Source organism: Equus przewalskii, chromosome 3 (assembly GCF_037783145.1).
Source record: "Equus przewalskii isolate Varuska chromosome 3, EquPr2, whole genome shotgun sequence".
Taxonomy (NCBI): domain Eukaryota; kingdom Metazoa; phylum Chordata; class Mammalia; order Perissodactyla; family Equidae; genus Equus; species Equus przewalskii.
The window spans coordinates 90,328,651-90,347,086 of record NC_091833.1 but is presented as its reverse complement, the minus strand read 5'-3'; the positions used below and the strand labels follow the sequence as shown (position 1 = coordinate 90,347,086).

The following is an 18,436-nucleotide window of genomic DNA, read 5'->3' as shown; positions in this document are numbered from 1 at the left end:
CCTCAAAAATGGTCACTGCATATGATTCAAATTAATACATTTTAATTGAGAATGGAGGAAATGCTTTTCCCCTGCTCCCGACCTTTCCTTCATGCAGAGGAGTTGCTAACCCTCCTGGCCTCTCTTTGCCCCCATGCCCCTCTGTCCACACATTCTGCCCTGTGAGGTGTAGTAAGTGATTTATTCTGTGTATTTGGAAGGAGGAACTAGCCTTAGGAGCCTTGCTCCTTCATCTCCTCTTTCTCACAGGGAGCCAGAATTCTGTCTTGCTCTTCCAAGCTGTAAGGCCTATGGGAGGTTTGAATTTATCCATAACTTCCAGAGCCTGACGTGTTGTTTAAAAGTAATAAAAGTAACATTTGGTTCCTCATCTGCCTGATTTCTGTCTATCTTTTCATTCATTTCAAACAAGGTACCTGTTCCGCCACACGCCCAGCTGAGTGAGCAAAGTGGGCTAGGTTGCCAAGAGACCAACAACCTGGAGACAGTGAACAAAACATATGGTTTTACTGGGGAGTTACTTACAGGGAAGGTCCAGTGGCGGCTGGCTGAACAGGTGATGTGCATCCACTATCGCTCCCTGAGAGAAGCTTGCTTAAGTAGGCAGAAGAACAAAGCCTGCATGCTTGCCAAGGGGGACTGTCCTGTATGACCTGCATTCAAAGGATCAGAGGCATCCCCCACCCCAGAGGGCCTCCGTGTTCCCTCAGACCATGAGGGTCTCTGTGCTAACTCTCCCATGAGAAAGCAGCTGTGTTGGCCAAGCCCAGGACTATTATCACCATGAGTGCTGGCACATAGCCCTGACAAGGAGCCTCAAGGACATGTGGTTTTAAAGGGGGCATGCCAGCTAGCACCCCTACAGTACCCCAATGCTTCTGGTATTAGGAATGAACAAGATTCTATGCATGAGAATAATAAAGGGTAAGAATGGGTTTTGACTGGTAAATCAGAAGAGTTCTCTTTAAACAAGTGATGTTTAAACTGAGAAGTAAAGGTTGGGTGGGAGTGAGCTCTGTGTGCTGTGTGTGCTTGTGGGAGGACAGAGATATGTTCCAGGCAAAGAAGAGCATTTGTAAAACCTCAGAGGCAGCAAAAACCAGGAACTTGTGAGGAACTGAAAGAAGGTCTTTCAGTCAGATAGTGAATAAAGTAGAACAAGATGAATTTGGAAGGACAGGCGGGTACATTATGTGGAGCCTTATAGGTCATGTCTGGGTTTGGGGATGGGAAGTCATTGAAGGGATTGAAGCAGGGGAGAACATAATTATTTCCCTATCTTATCTAGTCTTCAAAACAATTCTTGATGGAAGGTATTATTATTATGCCCCTGTATCAGCTGAATAAACTGAGATGCAGAGAGGTTAAACTGTAAATGTATTATTTGGTAGCACATATGTATGATTCCAGGGGCCATCCTTTTAATGACTCTTCTATTCTACCTATCAAAAAGAAGTACATAGTCTAATCTATAGAAATTTCAGGGCATATGTGCATTTGTAGATTATGACTTTCAAATAATAGATATGACTAACCCACCAGCTTTTTTAGGGATTGATAAAAATTATTTGGTATTTGTAATTCCATACCTCTCTGTGTTTAGGGAAATAAAATGGACAATCAAGGCAATTCATCCTTCCAGTCTCTACAATAGTATTATAATGTTAGGGAAGATTTAATTTTTTAATTGTGAGGTTCCTCTTTTGTGTTACATAAACAAATTCAATAATTTCTCCCAAACAAGGTAATTAAAAATAGATTGAAGGAAGGGGAACAGAGGATAAGAATGTCCTAGCACTTCATGAAAAGTTTTGGTAGACTTGAAAGCGAAGATGCTAAATTATTCTCTTCATATCTAAGAGTGCCAGAAATGGACACATGATTTTAAAGTTCATTCATCATTGACTTCATGTACAGTTTGTACATTGGTTACTGGTAACTTCTATGCCATCCGTGTCTGCTGTTCTTAGTTTAGAAAACAAAGATCCATATATCCTGTTTCTCTGTCTGAAAAGGTTGTGTTGTCAGTTTCTTTAGAAAAGATATCCATCTGCCATTTGATCAGTTTCTATGTGTGAAATATGACATACCGTCTCGGTTATGCTGAACAGCAGGTGCTCAGACCTTCAAAGACCTGACTCTCGAGCTTGCATTTCCTTCACTCCACATGGCTTCTGTGGCATCCTGTGTAATGGTTTTGTACTTTTTCCTGTGGAAACTCTCATACCCGCACTGCTTCAGCTTCAGTCTGGTTTAGCAATCAGAATACATGGTGTCTGCCCAGGACATTCTGTAAGCATAGTAAGGAGACCGTGGCAGTCATGCCTGACTGAATTTTCTTTCTCTTGTAAAGGAACTACTGCTCATGCGTTCATTCAGCCGTGAATGCTTGGCTTTTTCGTTACAGTTACTAGGACACTGAAAAAGGAAGTTATTTTTGTTTTTCATTCATCTCCAGAAAAGCAAGAAAGTAAAATAGCACTGGAATCAGTCCCTTGTCTTCATGCCCTGGGTGGGGACAATTTTTGCTAAAGCAATAATAAAAAGAAAAGGACACCAATTTAATTCATTAGATTATCTTCATCAAGTGCAGAGTGCATTTTCAAATAAAAAGCAAAACATTTATACAATCATCAGATGTGTAAATATTGTATTAAATCAGCTGAATTCAATAGAGAATTATTAAACATAAAGAACTCTGGTCTTTCTTTCATTGTCCCTTCCAAACTGTGTTTTTAGACTTACTCCTGCTCCTGAATGAAAGATAGGGCAATTCCCCTAAATTTTCTGATCTGTGTTAATGAGAAGAACAATTTAATTTATGTAATAAAAAATGTCCAATCTGAGCTAGCATAACAGACTAATTCCAGTACTGTTCATTTAATATAAAATGCACTGTCCTCAATTACCACCCCCTTTCCCACAAGCCTGCTTCAGGTCTGGAGGCCTTCCTTGGGGTGGTGGGGAGGCTCAGAGGGCTAGACTTTTTTCTCTCCCTTGCTTCCCTCTTCTCTCATTTACTAGCTGCTGCATCAGACCCTTCAAGGGTCAAGTCAATGTGAAAAGGGGAATGAGAGGAAGGGCAGTGTCTTAAGTGGTGGGCGCAGCGGTAATTTTCTGAGTCTTTCTCTCCTAGTTCTCCGGACTCTGTCCCCTCTCCACTCTGCAGCCCCTCTCCACCAACCACTGCTGGAGTCTGGGCTCTACCTGCTGCTCCTGAAATGTTGGAAATACTTCCTCTCAGCCGGCAGCTTTTGACACCCCTCCTCAGCCCCTTTTTAATACATTGTTTCCTTCTTTCAACAGACTGAGTTCTTACCTCAAACTTCACCCATACTCTCCACAACCTTCAGCAAGATCCAAGATACACAGCCAGCATTTACTTCAGATGTGTGAACTGCTGTCCTACCATCTTCAAGGCTAAGACTCCAAACTGCTTTACATACTACATCTAGCGTGACTAAGAATAATAAGCAAGAGCCTGTGGCCAAGTACATCATTGGGTAGCCACAAATTATAAAAAGAACATGCCACTACATCAACAAGGTAGAGGTCTTTCATTTTTGCAGGAGTGCATGCATGCGTGCATGTGTGGGCGGTCGTATTTATCAACTACTACTCATATTTATTGATACTAGGGTCATATTTATTAACCACCCATATGCAAGCTCAGCACATAAACTATCTCTCTTAATCCTCACACTAACTCTATCAATTAGATTCTATTATTAGCCTAATTTTATAGATGAGAGTACTTAGAGGTTTACGAGTTTAAATAACTTGCCAAAGTTCACACACCTTGTAAATGGTAGAGCTGGAACTCAAGCTTAGTACCACTGTCAGATGCGTAGGCCTAGCTCACTGTAGTTCCTACATCACCTTCCCTTGGGACCAGAGTGTTATTAGCTTAAGGAGTGAGTGGAGCCGGGCTATTAAAATGGATTCTTGCATCCGTAGCCAAAAGTTTGCCCAGATAATACTTTAACGACAGCTTTCATCTCTGTGTTATTGATAAAAATCTTTCACTGAGCAAGGTGTGTCTTGGGTACAGGCCTCTACATGACTGTAATCTTCCTATTAAACAATACAAAACAATAGCAACTCCAAGTATTCAAGTAGTCCATCCACTCCCTCACATGCCTTGTTGCATATTGTATCAATAATATAGTCAACAATGTCGTTATTCAAACTTCTTCTGACAGTTAATGAAATTTATAGTTTATTTGGTTATGATTTCTAGGAGTCCAGCCATGCATTTTGAATTCCAGTTTACAGGTAACTTGTGGCATTTTTGAGCATTGAAAGTAATCTTATTACTCATAATAGCTCCTGAGAAAAAATGAGTTCAGTCAATAATATTACCAAGCAGGTCATCCACAAGCCACATTAGGATCATGGTGAATTCAGAGCAAGTGGATTTGCTTTATAGCCAAGACAGCATATTGAAACCTTGAAAAAATTAAGGTTCTTGGCTATTAGGCCTTAAGGAACCTTGGTGGCAAGGTTCAATGGAGAAAGAGAAAGTCATAATTGGTCCGGAGAATAGGCTCTAGGAATGTTCCTTATGTTAATGCATACTGTCTAAAGGGATTTAAGAAGCAAAGTATAGATCCAAGAAACCACTTGACTAACGGTTTAATCTGACAGGATGGTTGTGCCAACAGAAAACCCATTCAGCTCCCCACTGGCCCTGCTTAAGCCAACCATAAAATTAGCATTTCCAAACTAGGGTTTCATGTTAGTTCTATACAATGCTTTACAAAAACAAGAGCTACTTGATCAGGTAAGTTTGGAAAATATTTCAATCAGTACTCTCACCTAAAGATTTATGACATATATTATTATATTAAAGCTTTCACAGGAGTCCTGAAAACAAGAAACCTGTTTAACACTGTTCGACTTAGGATTTCATAGATTTGTTTGATCAGGAAACCATCTTTTGTGCAACACCTTTAGTTTACTGAATGACACTTTCAGAAAAACTGATCCAGTGTAATTAGGGAACTCTATATCCTATGCTCAAAGAAGTCATGCTCAAGATTAGTGATTATTACTTCTTGTAGTAAAGCTATTGAGAATGTTTTGGTAGCATGGTTTAAAGGAAATGATCTTTAAAATGTTACCAGCATGGATATATTCTAGATGTCTGTTCAAGGTCCATAGACTTCAAGGTGGAAATAGGTTGACAAACTTGAGTGAAAATTAGAGAGCCTCCAGGAATGGGCCTCAATAGAAGGTCCATCTACCTTTTCATGTAAATGAAACAAGATGTCCCTATGGATAAAGTTAAGGTTTTTACTTAAAAGTCAATTCTAGAATCCAATCCAACTAAAAGCCAGAAAGTAATAAAGATTACAAAGTTCTATACCATAGAAAAATTTAACCTAGAAAATTTGTCAGTGGATCTTCCTCTATTTTGTGTGTGGGATGCCAACATAGCATGGCTTGACGAGCAATGTATAGGTCTGTGTCAGGCATCTGAACCCGTGAACCCTGGGCTGCTGAAACAGAGTGCATGACCTTAACCACTATGCCACCAGGCTGGCCCCCTAGCTAATATTTTTGAAGGCCTACTTTGTGTCAAGCACAGAGGTGAGTACTTACACGAATTAACTGTTAATCCTCACAGCAACACACATTTTATAGAAGGGAAAGGAAACTGAAGATATGAGACTTTAAGTAATTTGTTCAAATTCATATTGATAATAAGTAGTTGAGCCAGAGTTACCACTCTATTCAATAGCCTAGTATGGAATTTTTATGTATTTGGGTTTTATGAGTTAGGGTACTTGTTTGGATGTAACAAAAGTCAAAATAACAGTCACCTAAATAAAATAGGTTACTCCTCTCTTAGTTCATGTAAGAGTAGTTCAGAACTGGATAAAGCACTTTCCATCTTTATTAACATGTAGTCTATAGCTCATGGCCAAATACGGCTGCTCCAGATCTCACCATCACATCCACATTCCAGCTGGTAAGAAAGGAAGAAGACAGCGCAGTGTACTCTTTTAGAGGCCAGATCTAGAAGTTGCCTATTACTTTTACCCATACCCTATGGACTAGAATTTAATTGAATGGCTATATCTAGCTTCAAGGAAGGCTGAGAAATGAAATCTTTATTCTGGGTGTTCATGTGCTTGGTTAAAATCCCAGGGTTCTTCATGCAACTCAACAACAAAAGAACAAACAACCCAATCAAAAAATGGGCAGAGGATATGAACAGACATTTTTCCAAAGAAGATATACGAATGGCCAATAGGCACAGGAAAAGATGTTCAACATCACTAATCATCAGGGAAATGCAAATCAAAACAACAATGAGATAGCACCTTACGCCTGTTAGAATGGCTATAATTACCATGACAAAAAAATAACAAATGTTGGAGAGGATGTGGAGAAAAGCGAACCCTCATATGCTGCTGGTGGGAATACAAACTGGTGAAGCCACCATGGAAAACAGTATAGAGATTTCTCAAAAAATTAAAAATTGAAATACCATGTGACCCAGCTATACTACTGGGTATTTATCTGAAGAACTGGAAATCAGCAATTAAAAGACACTTGTGCACCCCTATGTTAATTGCAGCAGTATTCACAAAAGCCAACATGTAGAAGCAACCCAAGGCCCATCAGCTGATGATTGGATAAAGAAGATGTGGTGTATATATATATATTATAAAGTATTATAAAGTCGTTGGAAATTATTGTCTGATCAACCCAGAGATCAGAAATACTCACCATGTCTTTGTGGTGCCATTACGGTACAGATTGTGTCAAAGTATAAACGATAAACGTTGAGTTAATGCAAATGAGTCCATGAATGATACATATTTACAAGGGTCAAGGAGTAGTCACTAAAGCTATTAGCAGTCTCATTTATTCCTACTGGATTAAATGGATCACAAATAAGAAAACTAAATGTGAGTCAGGTGTTACCAATTAAAAGTCACATCATAGGCAATAAAGAATATTTATCCTAACTAAATACACATGTGAAAACCATCAAGCTAACTATGAGATTAAGTTGGACAACATATTAGAGAAAAATCTACATTAGAGCAATCCATTTTGAAATCCATGAGGATAGAACACATCAAACAACTCTGTGGTGGCCAGCCCTGTGGCCTGGTAGTTGAGTTCAGCATGCTCCACTTCGGCAGCCCAGGTTCGGTTCCCGGGTGTGATCCTACACCACTCATCAGCAGCCATGCTGTGGCTGTGAATCTTCCTCAGACAAAAAAAAAAAATTTCTATAGAAATGTCTATTAAGAACCATTTTCCTTTGGGAAAAAAATATGTGAAAAATCTATGGAACTACACAGAAATTATTACAAATATCATAAGTAAATGGCTCAATGTTTGAAGAATAATATTTTGCTTTCTTTATCTGAAAAACACTAATAGGCAGTGAATTTATCACTTTGACAGAAGTAAGTCTATATATATATATATATATATATATATATATATATATATATATTTGTGTGTGTGTGTGTCTGAGGAGGATTGGCCCTGAGCTAACATCTGTTGCCAATCTTGCTCTATTTTATGTAGGATGCCGCCACAGTATGGCTTGATGAGCAGTGCTAGGTCTGTGCTTGGGATCTGAATCTGTGAACCCTGGGCCGCTGAAGCCCAGCACGTGAACTTAACCACTCAGCCACTGGGCCAGCCCCAGAAGTAAGTCAATTTTAAAAAATTCTGTTTTTATATGGCTTGCACTGATAAAGAGTTCTGATTTCTTTTAAATTTCTATATCTTCATTTCCCTTTCTTTTCTTTTTTACCTTTTCAAATATTTTCCCAGGTATTCACTTTTCTTGAGAAAAGCACTTCAACTACCTGCACCTCACTTTTGTTAGTACTTTGTAGCTTTCAAATCCCTTTCATATGCAATTTTCATTTACTCCTTGAAACTAACGCATGTTAATGCAAAGTGCAATGTCTTATTAGAAATCTTTGAAGCTCAAAACATTTCTTAATTTTCTCTTCTTTATCTAGTGAAATCCAGGCATTCTGATTTATGATCTTTTTAATTGATGGGAGTTCTTGTACTCTGGAGCCTCCAAAGCACTAAGTGTAGCTACCACATGTTCTCTAATAAGTTCTTTGGACCCACAAATACAATTTCAAGGAATGTAGACCTTGAGTTTCCTGGGAGGTCATGTACACACAGCAATATTCTTTAACAGATAAGAGGGAAATTTATTCTTTTTAAATGTTATAAAACTTGGGGGAAATTTTTATATTGAATCCTAAGAATCATGGGCCATGTAAATATTTTTTTATGTTTGCAGTAGTGGTCTTAGCTTGAAACTTAGGTATTTTTATCTTTGGATTTAGATAAGTTTGGGCACATCTGAAGGTTCTATGCTAGTAGTTTTGAAAATCTTTTTGTAGCAGAAGACTCCTTTGTTCTAAAGAAATCTTCAGAGGAAATGAAAATAAAACAGATAAAATTGATGATAACATGGTTGAAGTAGGGCAGGCGTGGGTGTGGGACCTCTTCCCCTCTGTGGGAATGTGGGTAACTCTGAGTACTTCACTCTATCAGTGACACAGATTGCCCTTCAGCTCAGCCCTATGACTCAGACCTCTACCATAGGGTAGGACCTATAAAAGAACAGACTGCAAAAGTGAAAGCTGTTTCTTACATGTTTATGAGATACTGAGAGTCCAACACAAAAATAATATGTACAGTATGTCAAAGAAAGCAGCCCTGGAGAGTGGAGGTTATACTATGATGGATATTTCTGAAGCAAGGAGCAGGCGCAGCAGATTGAGCAGCAAATTGAGTAGTAGGTCCATATTTGGGCCTTTAAGGGCAATCTCATCTTTGATGCCCATCAGCAGGACCTAAGTTTCACAGCTTTCAAGGCCTTGGTAGCAGAAATCCCAAGGAACTGGGAAGCAGAAGAAAATTGCAGATGTGCCATAGTAGCTGATAGGATGTTTCTTGAGGACATTTAAGACATACCCTTGACTTGAGCTTGAGCTTGACTGATCATACCTGCTCTTAAAATTTCCTTGACTTAAATGCATTCCTTTACTTTCTAGGATACAAAAATCTGGGGTTTCAACCAGGTACATTTGTAGGTATTTATATTTATTTAATTTTTTTTGGCAAAATTTTGACCCCACACATCACATATTGTGAAACGGTAGGATGAACTCTTGTATGGGAAAACAAGTAAGGTACTTTAATCTTGATGACTTCTGGTCAGTTTTCTTCTTGCATATTTGGCATTTGAAACAAATGGATTGTGCTTGCTTTAATCCAAAGCATGAGATATCAGAATCTGAAGGCCCACCTCATAGATCTCAATCCCTAGGCTAGGCAATACACTGCCCATTCATTCAACAGATGCTTATTGCACTGTTACTCTATCAGTCAGAATTCAGGCAGGGGAGGAGAATCCCTATGTGTTCTGGGAAAAGGGCTCTATTATAGGAATTAGACTTTGCAATTGTGGGAAGAGCTAGGAAAGTGAAGATCTGGAAGGGAGAGTCTAGAAGATCAGAGAAGTTAGCAAGCAGCCAGTCTGAGAAGGCAAGTACACCCAATTGCTCAATTAGAACCATAAAAGAAGATCCCATGGAAAGCTTTATGGAGAGTTGTTCTTTCTATGGAGACCAACTCCAGGAGGCCATAGCCAAGCGTCTGGGGGTCTGCATGAGGCCACTATTGATCATCAGGGCCAGCAGACCAGAAGAAGATGTACCAGCAGAGCAGAGGAGAACCAAGACACGCTCGATGTCACTGATGACCACTTCATCTGTCCGTCACCTCATCTGGCTGCAAAACAACTTTCAGAGAGTAATGTCTGCTGCAGCACTAATTTTCAAACCTCTTGCAAGTTCTTTTGGCTAACTCTATAGGTAGGGGGACCATAAGGTGAGTGGACTCTGGAAAATATAGCTTTAGGTTTAACCAAGATGACATAATAGTCCATCATAGCTTGTCTGAGCAAGAAACTTATTAAGTAATCCTCTGTAAAATGGGAATAATAGCAGGGTGTTTGTGAGTGTGAAATGACATAATGCATTTAAAGATTTTAACAGTGTCTGCCACATGGTGCACACTCAAACAGTGATTTCTATTATTATATATTAAATAGATAAAGAAAATTGGAAAGTAGTATGATTAACACTACTCAAGGTAAATTAAGACCATTATATGTACATTGCTGTGGTGGCCATGAGAATATGTTTCTTAGATCTCTGACTGCTGAAAGTGTAACTAATGGCCCCAGCTGCTAAGCTCCGGAACCCACTACCTTATTTGTGCTAGGGCCATGCCTTCCCAGTGGGCTTGAGCCAATGACTGGGTGTGGCAGGGATACTAAGGCAGGTCTGTTCCTGGGAGATCAGGGATTCCTCTAGTGTCACTTTGGCTGAAGACCTCCCAGATGGCCGTGCTGAGATTTTCTTAGAACGTCAAGGCCCATCTAGATTCCTTCCTTCAGGAAGGAAGAAGGAAAGAAGGAAAATCCTGTTATCCTGAGACCACTCTGATGAAAACCCATGGAAGCCACTCCCACTCCATGTCTCCCTACTTTCTTATCCACTTTCATTGGGCCTTTGGCTGGAATGAAGCTATCCTTGGGAGAGTATCCTGAGAAGAGTATCAGCTTTTTCCACATCCCAGGAAATCCAAGTAAGTGTAGATACAGTTCACCCTGCAGTTTATAATACATCAGTAAATAAACTGGCATCTATTCTAGCCCAAACCATAGTTAATATAATATTTGAATAAGACTGTAAGAGATGTTAAAAGATAAACTGAGGTATATTAAAAATTTTAAGAGTTTATTTGAGCAAAAATCAATTAAAACTGGGCAGCACCTAACCCAAAGTGGTTAGGAGCGCTCCCCCTACAGGAGCCAGGGGAAAGACACATATGGAGAAAGTGCAGAAGCAAAGAAAGGAAATTACTTGATTGGCTACAGCTTAAAGCCTAGCTGGCTGCTTGTGATTGGTCATCCTTAGTGTTTTGATTTTGTGACCCTGAGGCATTTATAGCCCTAGATTTTGGTTTGCTTACCAAGGCCACCATGGCATTATTACAGCCACATCAGTCTAATTAATGGCCTCCTTGTTTAACGTTCAATGTTAAGTTCAGGGATAAGCTAATCCCCGTTTCTTCAATTGCTTTAACCTCTATTCCTGTTTCAGTTGAGATTATTAGCAATACGCTATCTAAGCGAATACTCTGTTGTCCTAAAGAAAATTCTTTTCCAGGAATACAAGTTAATGTTCAAATGCTTTCACTGGATTCAATCGAAGAACCATGAAGAAATTTTGATTCTTTTTCGAATTCTCTTTTGGAGACCTTCATTATTTTAGTGTTCTTTACATAAAGATCTGTATGTCAAAATCATATAGGATTCAGTACCAGAATGTTTTATTCTGTCTTTCATCTAAAAATGGTAACAAAAGATTTCATCCTGCCGTTGCCCTGCTGGCCAGGAAGCTCAAGTTTAAGTTCAATGCTTAAGAACAATCTTCTCTCTTTTCTAGTAATTTTTTTCTCTTTTTCGCTGTATGATTTCTTATCTTCCTGGTTTTATTTGTAATGATCATATTGTATATGAGTATAAGTACCCTAAAATATTTGGATTTTCTCAAAGGGGAGGGGAATAAGTAGGCTATTTTAAATTAAGATTCTTAAATTATGTATACCAATGTTTACTCCAAACAAACTGCGATTACAAATTACTGACCAAGTTTTGGAAAGAAATACTACTTAACAGTTGTGAATAATTTAACAGTTCTAATTCCAATTCAAGTGAGTGTGTGAAGTTTACATCTTATAGCTTTTCTATTTAAAAGAATGAATCTTTCCCTTTCTCCTGAGTCAGGTACCAGAAGTGGGACAGGGAACTAATAGGCAGCGAATGCAGCTCTGGAGTAAAACTCATCCGCCCCAGCTGGCTCTTCCCTCAGTGTCCTCATTCATAAAATGAGGAGGTGGGAAGAGAGGGGCCTAAGGGATCATTGCCAGTCCTGGAAGTGTACATTTCCTTATAAGTTTAAGCTAACTTGATTTCAATATTTAATTCACCTCTAATTATCGTAAGAGAACTCATTCAGGAACGACAAAAAGAGGTGGCATGGGCGAGAGGAAGTTTCCAAACTCGCATCTATTTACAAAGACCCGCTCAGGAAATGGACTCTAAGGAAGCATTTCTTTTCAAATTAGATTTGAATATTATATCACATAAATCACATAATGAGGCTTTTGAAGTTCCAAGAACTCAAAATTCCATCCAGTGATCTGACATCATGAAAATGGATCCTTAACCAGTCAAAAGAACTAATTCTTTATGGGGAAAACTGATACTAAAAACATCTACAATTTCTTAGTGATTATAGTACTTTTGTGAAATATAATCAGTTTGAAAACACACTTTTTTGATATGTATCGTGTAAAACAGATACTGTGCTTGACAACGGTGGAGAATAGTCTTAGTAAATATTTGGAAATAGAGCGATTTTTGTTTCAAGCATAGCTCACCAATTATTTTATTCTAGCAGTCAAGATAAACAAAACAATCAGACCTGAAAGAATTTGGTGTTAACTTAGTTGTGAAATGTCAGATAAACTTTACATGCCGCAACAGGTTGGGAACTGCTCTTTTCCCTGTCACACTAAGATAAACTCCAAACAAAAGTATATAATAAAGGCAGATTACATAGCATCAGAACTGCTAAGCTGCTGGCACACAGTAGATACTTAGCAAACATTTGTAATGAATGAACATAATTGTATGTTATCTGCTCAATTTAGGGTTTAAAATTGAAGTTATTAGTCCTCACCAAAATGGATGGATTTTATTTCTCTACAGCACATGGAACACATTTTAGAATGTGTAAATATGTAGGTGTATATAGATACCACTGATATTATATTTTTGGCGTGGTGTACAGTTGTTTGAGGTGGTTGCTGTTGGCTATTTCTAAAATATTGAAAACGAACTTTTTACTTGTGGGAATTCCCTTGAGTCTGAACTTACAAAGTGCTATAAGCTCTATTTTATCTTGGTATTGAGGCTCTCCAAAGGATGTAGTGTTAAAAACCTCAAAGGAAACTGTATTTTATGTAGCAGATGCAATCAGCCACAGCACAAAAACAGCACTTTACTGAAGTCTTCTGAGAGAGCCAAGTGCTTTGAATCTCAAAATTCAGCTGAAAGGGGCTAGAAGCAGTTACTGGACATGGTATACGTCCCTTGGTTTACTATTTCTATATCCCAGAAAACCATTTGAGAATAAACATAAGGAAGAACAGTCATATTGGCAATTAACGTAGAGTAGTGTTAGAAATCCAGCGATCCCCTAGAGAAGAAGCAAATGTAAGCACAACTGTTTCTTTCAGTGCCTTACACATTGTAGGTCAGAAAAAACAAAACAAAACAAAACAAAACAATGCTTACATTTTCATTCAAACTCACATCCACCAGGTTTTTTCTGGGCCCATCGAATTCAATGATATAACAGTCTGAGAGTTTGCAGGATTGAGCAGAAAAATGTCATTGTTAAAAATAAATTGGTATATAAGCTAGCAGAGTTTTTTTTTTTTGAGCTTAAGATGTTGGCTGCTTCACAGTTCTTGTCCCCACGGAAACAGGATGTGCTTGGTATAGCTCGATGACGAGTGAAATAACAGCCTCGTTGCTGCGGCTGTATCCCTGGGGATGGTTTCGCTGTGGCTTTCTCCTGACTGCTGCACTCTGGGTTCATCTGTGGCTCGGCTGTTCTTTCTACAAGTTGGGGAGTTTGCCACAGGTTTGAAGTTGCATTTGAGGGTGTCTAAAGTTATTAATATTTAACATCCACCACTCCACTTGTCTTCTTATGCTATTTGTTGTTTCTTCCCTTTGCTTTGCTTGTTTAATCTATAGCATTTGTTCTTTTAAAACTCTATTTAATATATGGCTAATTTTCTCTTTTGATGTAAATTTACAGTTTCCTTTGATCCTTATCAATGCCTTGTTTAGTCACTCCTACTAGATTTTTAAGATCCACAAGGACAAGAATTATTTCTTTTAAACCACCGACAGGATTAGGACAGTGCTTAGCACATAACGAACCCACAATATATGTGGACTGGTGGGTAAACATCTCACTTCAGGGCTCCTTGCTCTGTAATATGTAGATGTACAGGTCAGTTGTCCTCACGTTTATTCAGCAGAGATTTGTTGATAAACCCCTGGCTTCTCTCGAGTGGATTATCCTTGATGATCTTGTTTTGCTGTTTGTGCTACTCATGGCTCGTGGGTGATCTTTGTCCCCAGATGGATTGCAATATTTATTATTGGCCTAAATCTGCAGTAAACTCCAGGAAGGATAGCACCACTATCACATTTAAACAGTTAACATTGTATGGAAGTTGAAGCTGTGTCCACACAGCCAATTTTCTCAAGAATTCACTTGCCTTATTATATTCTGCTTCTTTGTTTGTTTTGTATCAAACAAAAGGCCTTTGCCACAGCTGCTGGATTAAGTAATGGCTCAAAATATCAGTCTTCAAGGTCATGCAAACACACTGCTATTTTTTCCTTTGGACAAGGATAAAGATTTCAACTCCTGTAAAAATCCTCAAAACATCCCTATATACTCATAAATAGCCCTCGCATGGGTCACCTCTTCCTCTCAAAAACCATACGAAAGATAATTTTCTTGTTTTTTTTTTTTTAATTCCCAGCATGGTTCCTGCTATCTAACTTTGAAGTGTTCCACTCGCTGAGTTCTTAAGAATGTTGAGATTGTTTTCCAGGTATGAAGTTTAGAGCTTGTTGCTGAAATGAGAGCAAATGAAGTACAACAAAATATTTGAGAGTCTGGTACTTTTAAAAAATCTAGAATTTCTTAATGGGAATATTTTGAATATGTTAAAAATGTATATTTAAAATTTTATAGCTTATCCTACAAAGTAAAGTCCGAAGGCTCTTTGCGCTTCCAGTTATTGAATTGGTAATTATCAATTCTTTGTAAACTGCTCCTTTTTACTATTCTAAGCTATCAGTAAAATTTTAAAGCTTTAATGAATGAAGTGTCGTTTTTAAAAGTGCCCAAAGGAGTCAGTTCTTCCCATGGATGAATACGTTATTTCTCTTGTACATTTGAAATAAGAGAAATCTTCTAGTATTGAACGTACTGGCATATTTCTCCTAGTACCATCCATCCCTCTTAGGAGGTAAATGAGACAATTAAGGATTAACTCCTTCAAAGTACAGGGAAACCACTTCCCATACAGAGGAGTTGATTTACTGTACTGTCCTGTGTAATCAAATGAATTCATATGGCACCTTTACTGAAATGCAATTAAATCATTAATCCCTAAGCACCTAGTTTATTTCCCAGGAAGGATCTTAGCCTTTAGGAAAATACAAACCAGTTTGAGATTAAGGAGGTATTGCAACCATGTGTTCGTAGCAAAAGAGAGTATAAGAGAAGCGGTGGGGAAGACAAACTGGACTGCACTGTTTAAACTAGAATTCTCTTACTCCCACCTCTACCTGGACAAAACAGCTTATTGCATTCACTTTCTGTATGGATTTTTGCTTTTTAAACAAAAGTAATATTTTTAAGCAATAATTATGTGTATATAGTAAAGATGCGATTTTAAGACTTGATTTTCAAATAGCTCTCTTAGTTTCTTTGGAGGTAGCAGCCAAAAGTTGAAAACGACCCTCATCTTATGTTAGATAATACCACAGAGAGTATTTCTAACTTCAGCTTTAGTTTCTGTCTACTGGCTAGACCTATTTTAAATTTGCTAACCTGTTTAATGAGCTCCAAAAATAAATGTATATTATAAAGATCACTGAAGCACACTCACTATATACAGAGAAATGACACGGAGAGGGCATTTATGCAGTATGTGACCTCAATAACCCAAAGCAGATTTAATTCAATCTGGGAACCTGGGATTACATTGGAGCTGGTATCTGGGTCTACTAGTAGCTGTAACAGCATCTTTAAAACATGGCAGAATCTTGGATCGTCTGTGTCCTCACAATGATTGAGTCCTTTGTGAAAATAGAAGTTTATTCTTGTTCTTGTTTTTATCACAAGGAGTTAAAAATAAAATTTTTAAATCAAATAAAGTTCCCTTAAAATTTTATAGCCAATTCTGAATTAAGAAATGAACCAGTAAAAAGTCATGCATTTCTGACAGTGCTCAAAATAACAGGGGGAAAAATGTTCCCCATGATATCACTTCACTGTGCAGACATAACACATAGGCTTAGAGGTACCTGGAAAGGTAGCCCATAGAAGCTTCCATTTTACCATTACAGATTCATTCTTACAAAATTCAAGTAATGCTGGTTAGGAAACTCACAGACCTGCCAAGACTCTGGTGCAAAGGGGTTTATCCAAGTGATTTTTGGCAGGTGATTCAAGGCAACAACAGAAGAACAACACGGAAGATGTGCTGAAAGGGAGAAGCAGGCCGGAAACAGGGCCAGAAAGGAGACGCCAGTGATCATTTCATAATAAAAAAGCTGCCTAGGACCAGCTATGCTGGCTGTTCCTCCCACCCATTTCTGTTCACCAAGATCCTAGGGTGCCTTGATCCTGGTGATGAAAGCAGTGAGGAGGGGAAGAGAAGCAAAAAACAAAGATTGATAATTTTTTTTTAATGATACTGCAAATGGTTAGCATGGTAGTGGATGTAAATAATTTAAGACAGCAGTTGATAATGTAAGATCAAGTGTGTCAAGATAACAATGGTCTAAGAAGGGAGAAACTTGTGGTTCCAAGGACCTTAATACTTTCCATTTATAATGAATTTCATTTCTCAGCAACAAAGACACTTGAGGATTCAGTGTGTACAATGTCATTCCCCTAGTAATGATGGGCACTGGCGGGGAGGGGTGGGTCGTGTGGTGGTCTCAGCCAACTTGAGTTGTAAGTTCAATTATTTCTGAAAAGCAGCAAATTGGGAATCCTTCAGCATCCTTTCCCCACTTCAAAAAAGAGTTTTCATGATGTCGAGGGTGTAGTTCATGCGGAAGAATTTGTTTTTTGCAAATTTATTCTTGCAAGGTGAGGAATAAGACTTCTGATGACAATTCAACTTTCAAAGAGAAGAGTCCTTGTATGACACATCCGGGAATAAGTCTCTAAGAGATGCCGTAGAGTATGGGTAGAAGGGCTATTCTGTGGAGGTGAGATCTAGAACCGCACAGTTATGTTCCACTGGATTTTGTTATGACTGTCCAGGGGAAAGGAGGTGAACTTTGAGGAATACATAGCATCAAAACTTATTACACTCTTTCTTTATCTCCTTTTTAAAAAATTCACTTTCTTCTTTCAGTTATTTCCTCTTAAATGTTTTTTTTTCTTTCTCTTTACCAGAACTATATCTCAAATCTCTAATCTTGCCCTGGTAGGAGTCAAGGGGTGAGGAAGGTAAGGAAGCGCAGGGGATACCATAAAGCGGGGATACCATAAAGCACACTGTAGCAGTGCGTCTGGTACGCTCTCATTTGAAAATCTGCCTTTGAAACTTTCAGCAGAGAAGAAAACTGTCTAGTATTCAATTCACATGAAAATTTATTTCACTGGGTTCATGTCATAGGCCCATGACTGTGTAACGAGTCATAATCTTTACAAACACAATGACTCAACAGAGAAATGTTACAAAGCTGTAATTCAAACACATTAATTTCAGAGGCCATTAATGCTGTTAAAAAAGGGGTTTTTGCTAACCAGATAATGGATACTCTTAATCACCTTTCAATTATAATACAGTTACTGACACTCTGAACAAACTATTTTCTTTATATAATGACTATAGGACTTGACAATAAGAACTTTCAATACTCAACTCCCAGGTATGAGAAAACATCTCGAAATCAATGATTAGTGTAATTGAATGGTAAAGATTCAAGAATTTACTTAAACACAAAAAAATGAGTCTATCTCTGCAAATACGTCTGCTACAGATTTTCAAATCTGGTGATTTACTCTGAGTCAACTCATTGACTTCTAATTCTCATCAACACATAAAAATGAAAAAAAAAAGAAAGATGAGTTTCAAATGGTGCTCCATCACTATTTTTGTTGGCATTTTTTAAAAATTTCATTTTATTTTTAATTGCTTTTTCTCCCCAAATCCCCCCAGTACATAGTTGTACATTTTACTTGTGGGTCCTTCTAGTTGTGGCATGTGGGATGCTGCCTCAGCATGGCCTAATGAGCAGTGCCATGTCCGCGCCCAGGATCTGAACCAGTGAAACCCTGGGCCACCAAAGCGGAGCATGTGAACTTAACCACTCGGCCACGGGGCGGCCCCTTGTTGGCATTTTTGTAAATGACGTTTTCAATTGTTTTAATTCATATGAAAATCATTAACAGAGTTAGTTGCCTATGTGGAATCTATTTGGAGCTTAATTTTTTAAAATTGTTTAACAAAAAAAAGAAAA

General features: G+C 38.3%; 1 long non-coding RNA gene across 2 annotated transcripts; it reads left to right on the top strand.

The window, feature by feature from the left end:
- Positions 1–791: 791 nt before the first annotated feature.
- LOC139082328 (uncharacterized) lies at positions 792–18,436 on the top strand. Of its 2 annotated transcripts, XR_011538227.1 has the most exons (5): positions 792–924; positions 3,307–3,546; positions 7,555–7,680; positions 14,707–14,778; positions 17,367–18,436. It is a non-coding gene; the product is annotated as an uncharacterized lncRNA (long non-coding RNA). The 2 variants fall into 2 exon arrangements; XR_011538226.1 differs by lacking the exon at positions 17,367–18,436 and having other exon boundaries at positions 14,707–14,843.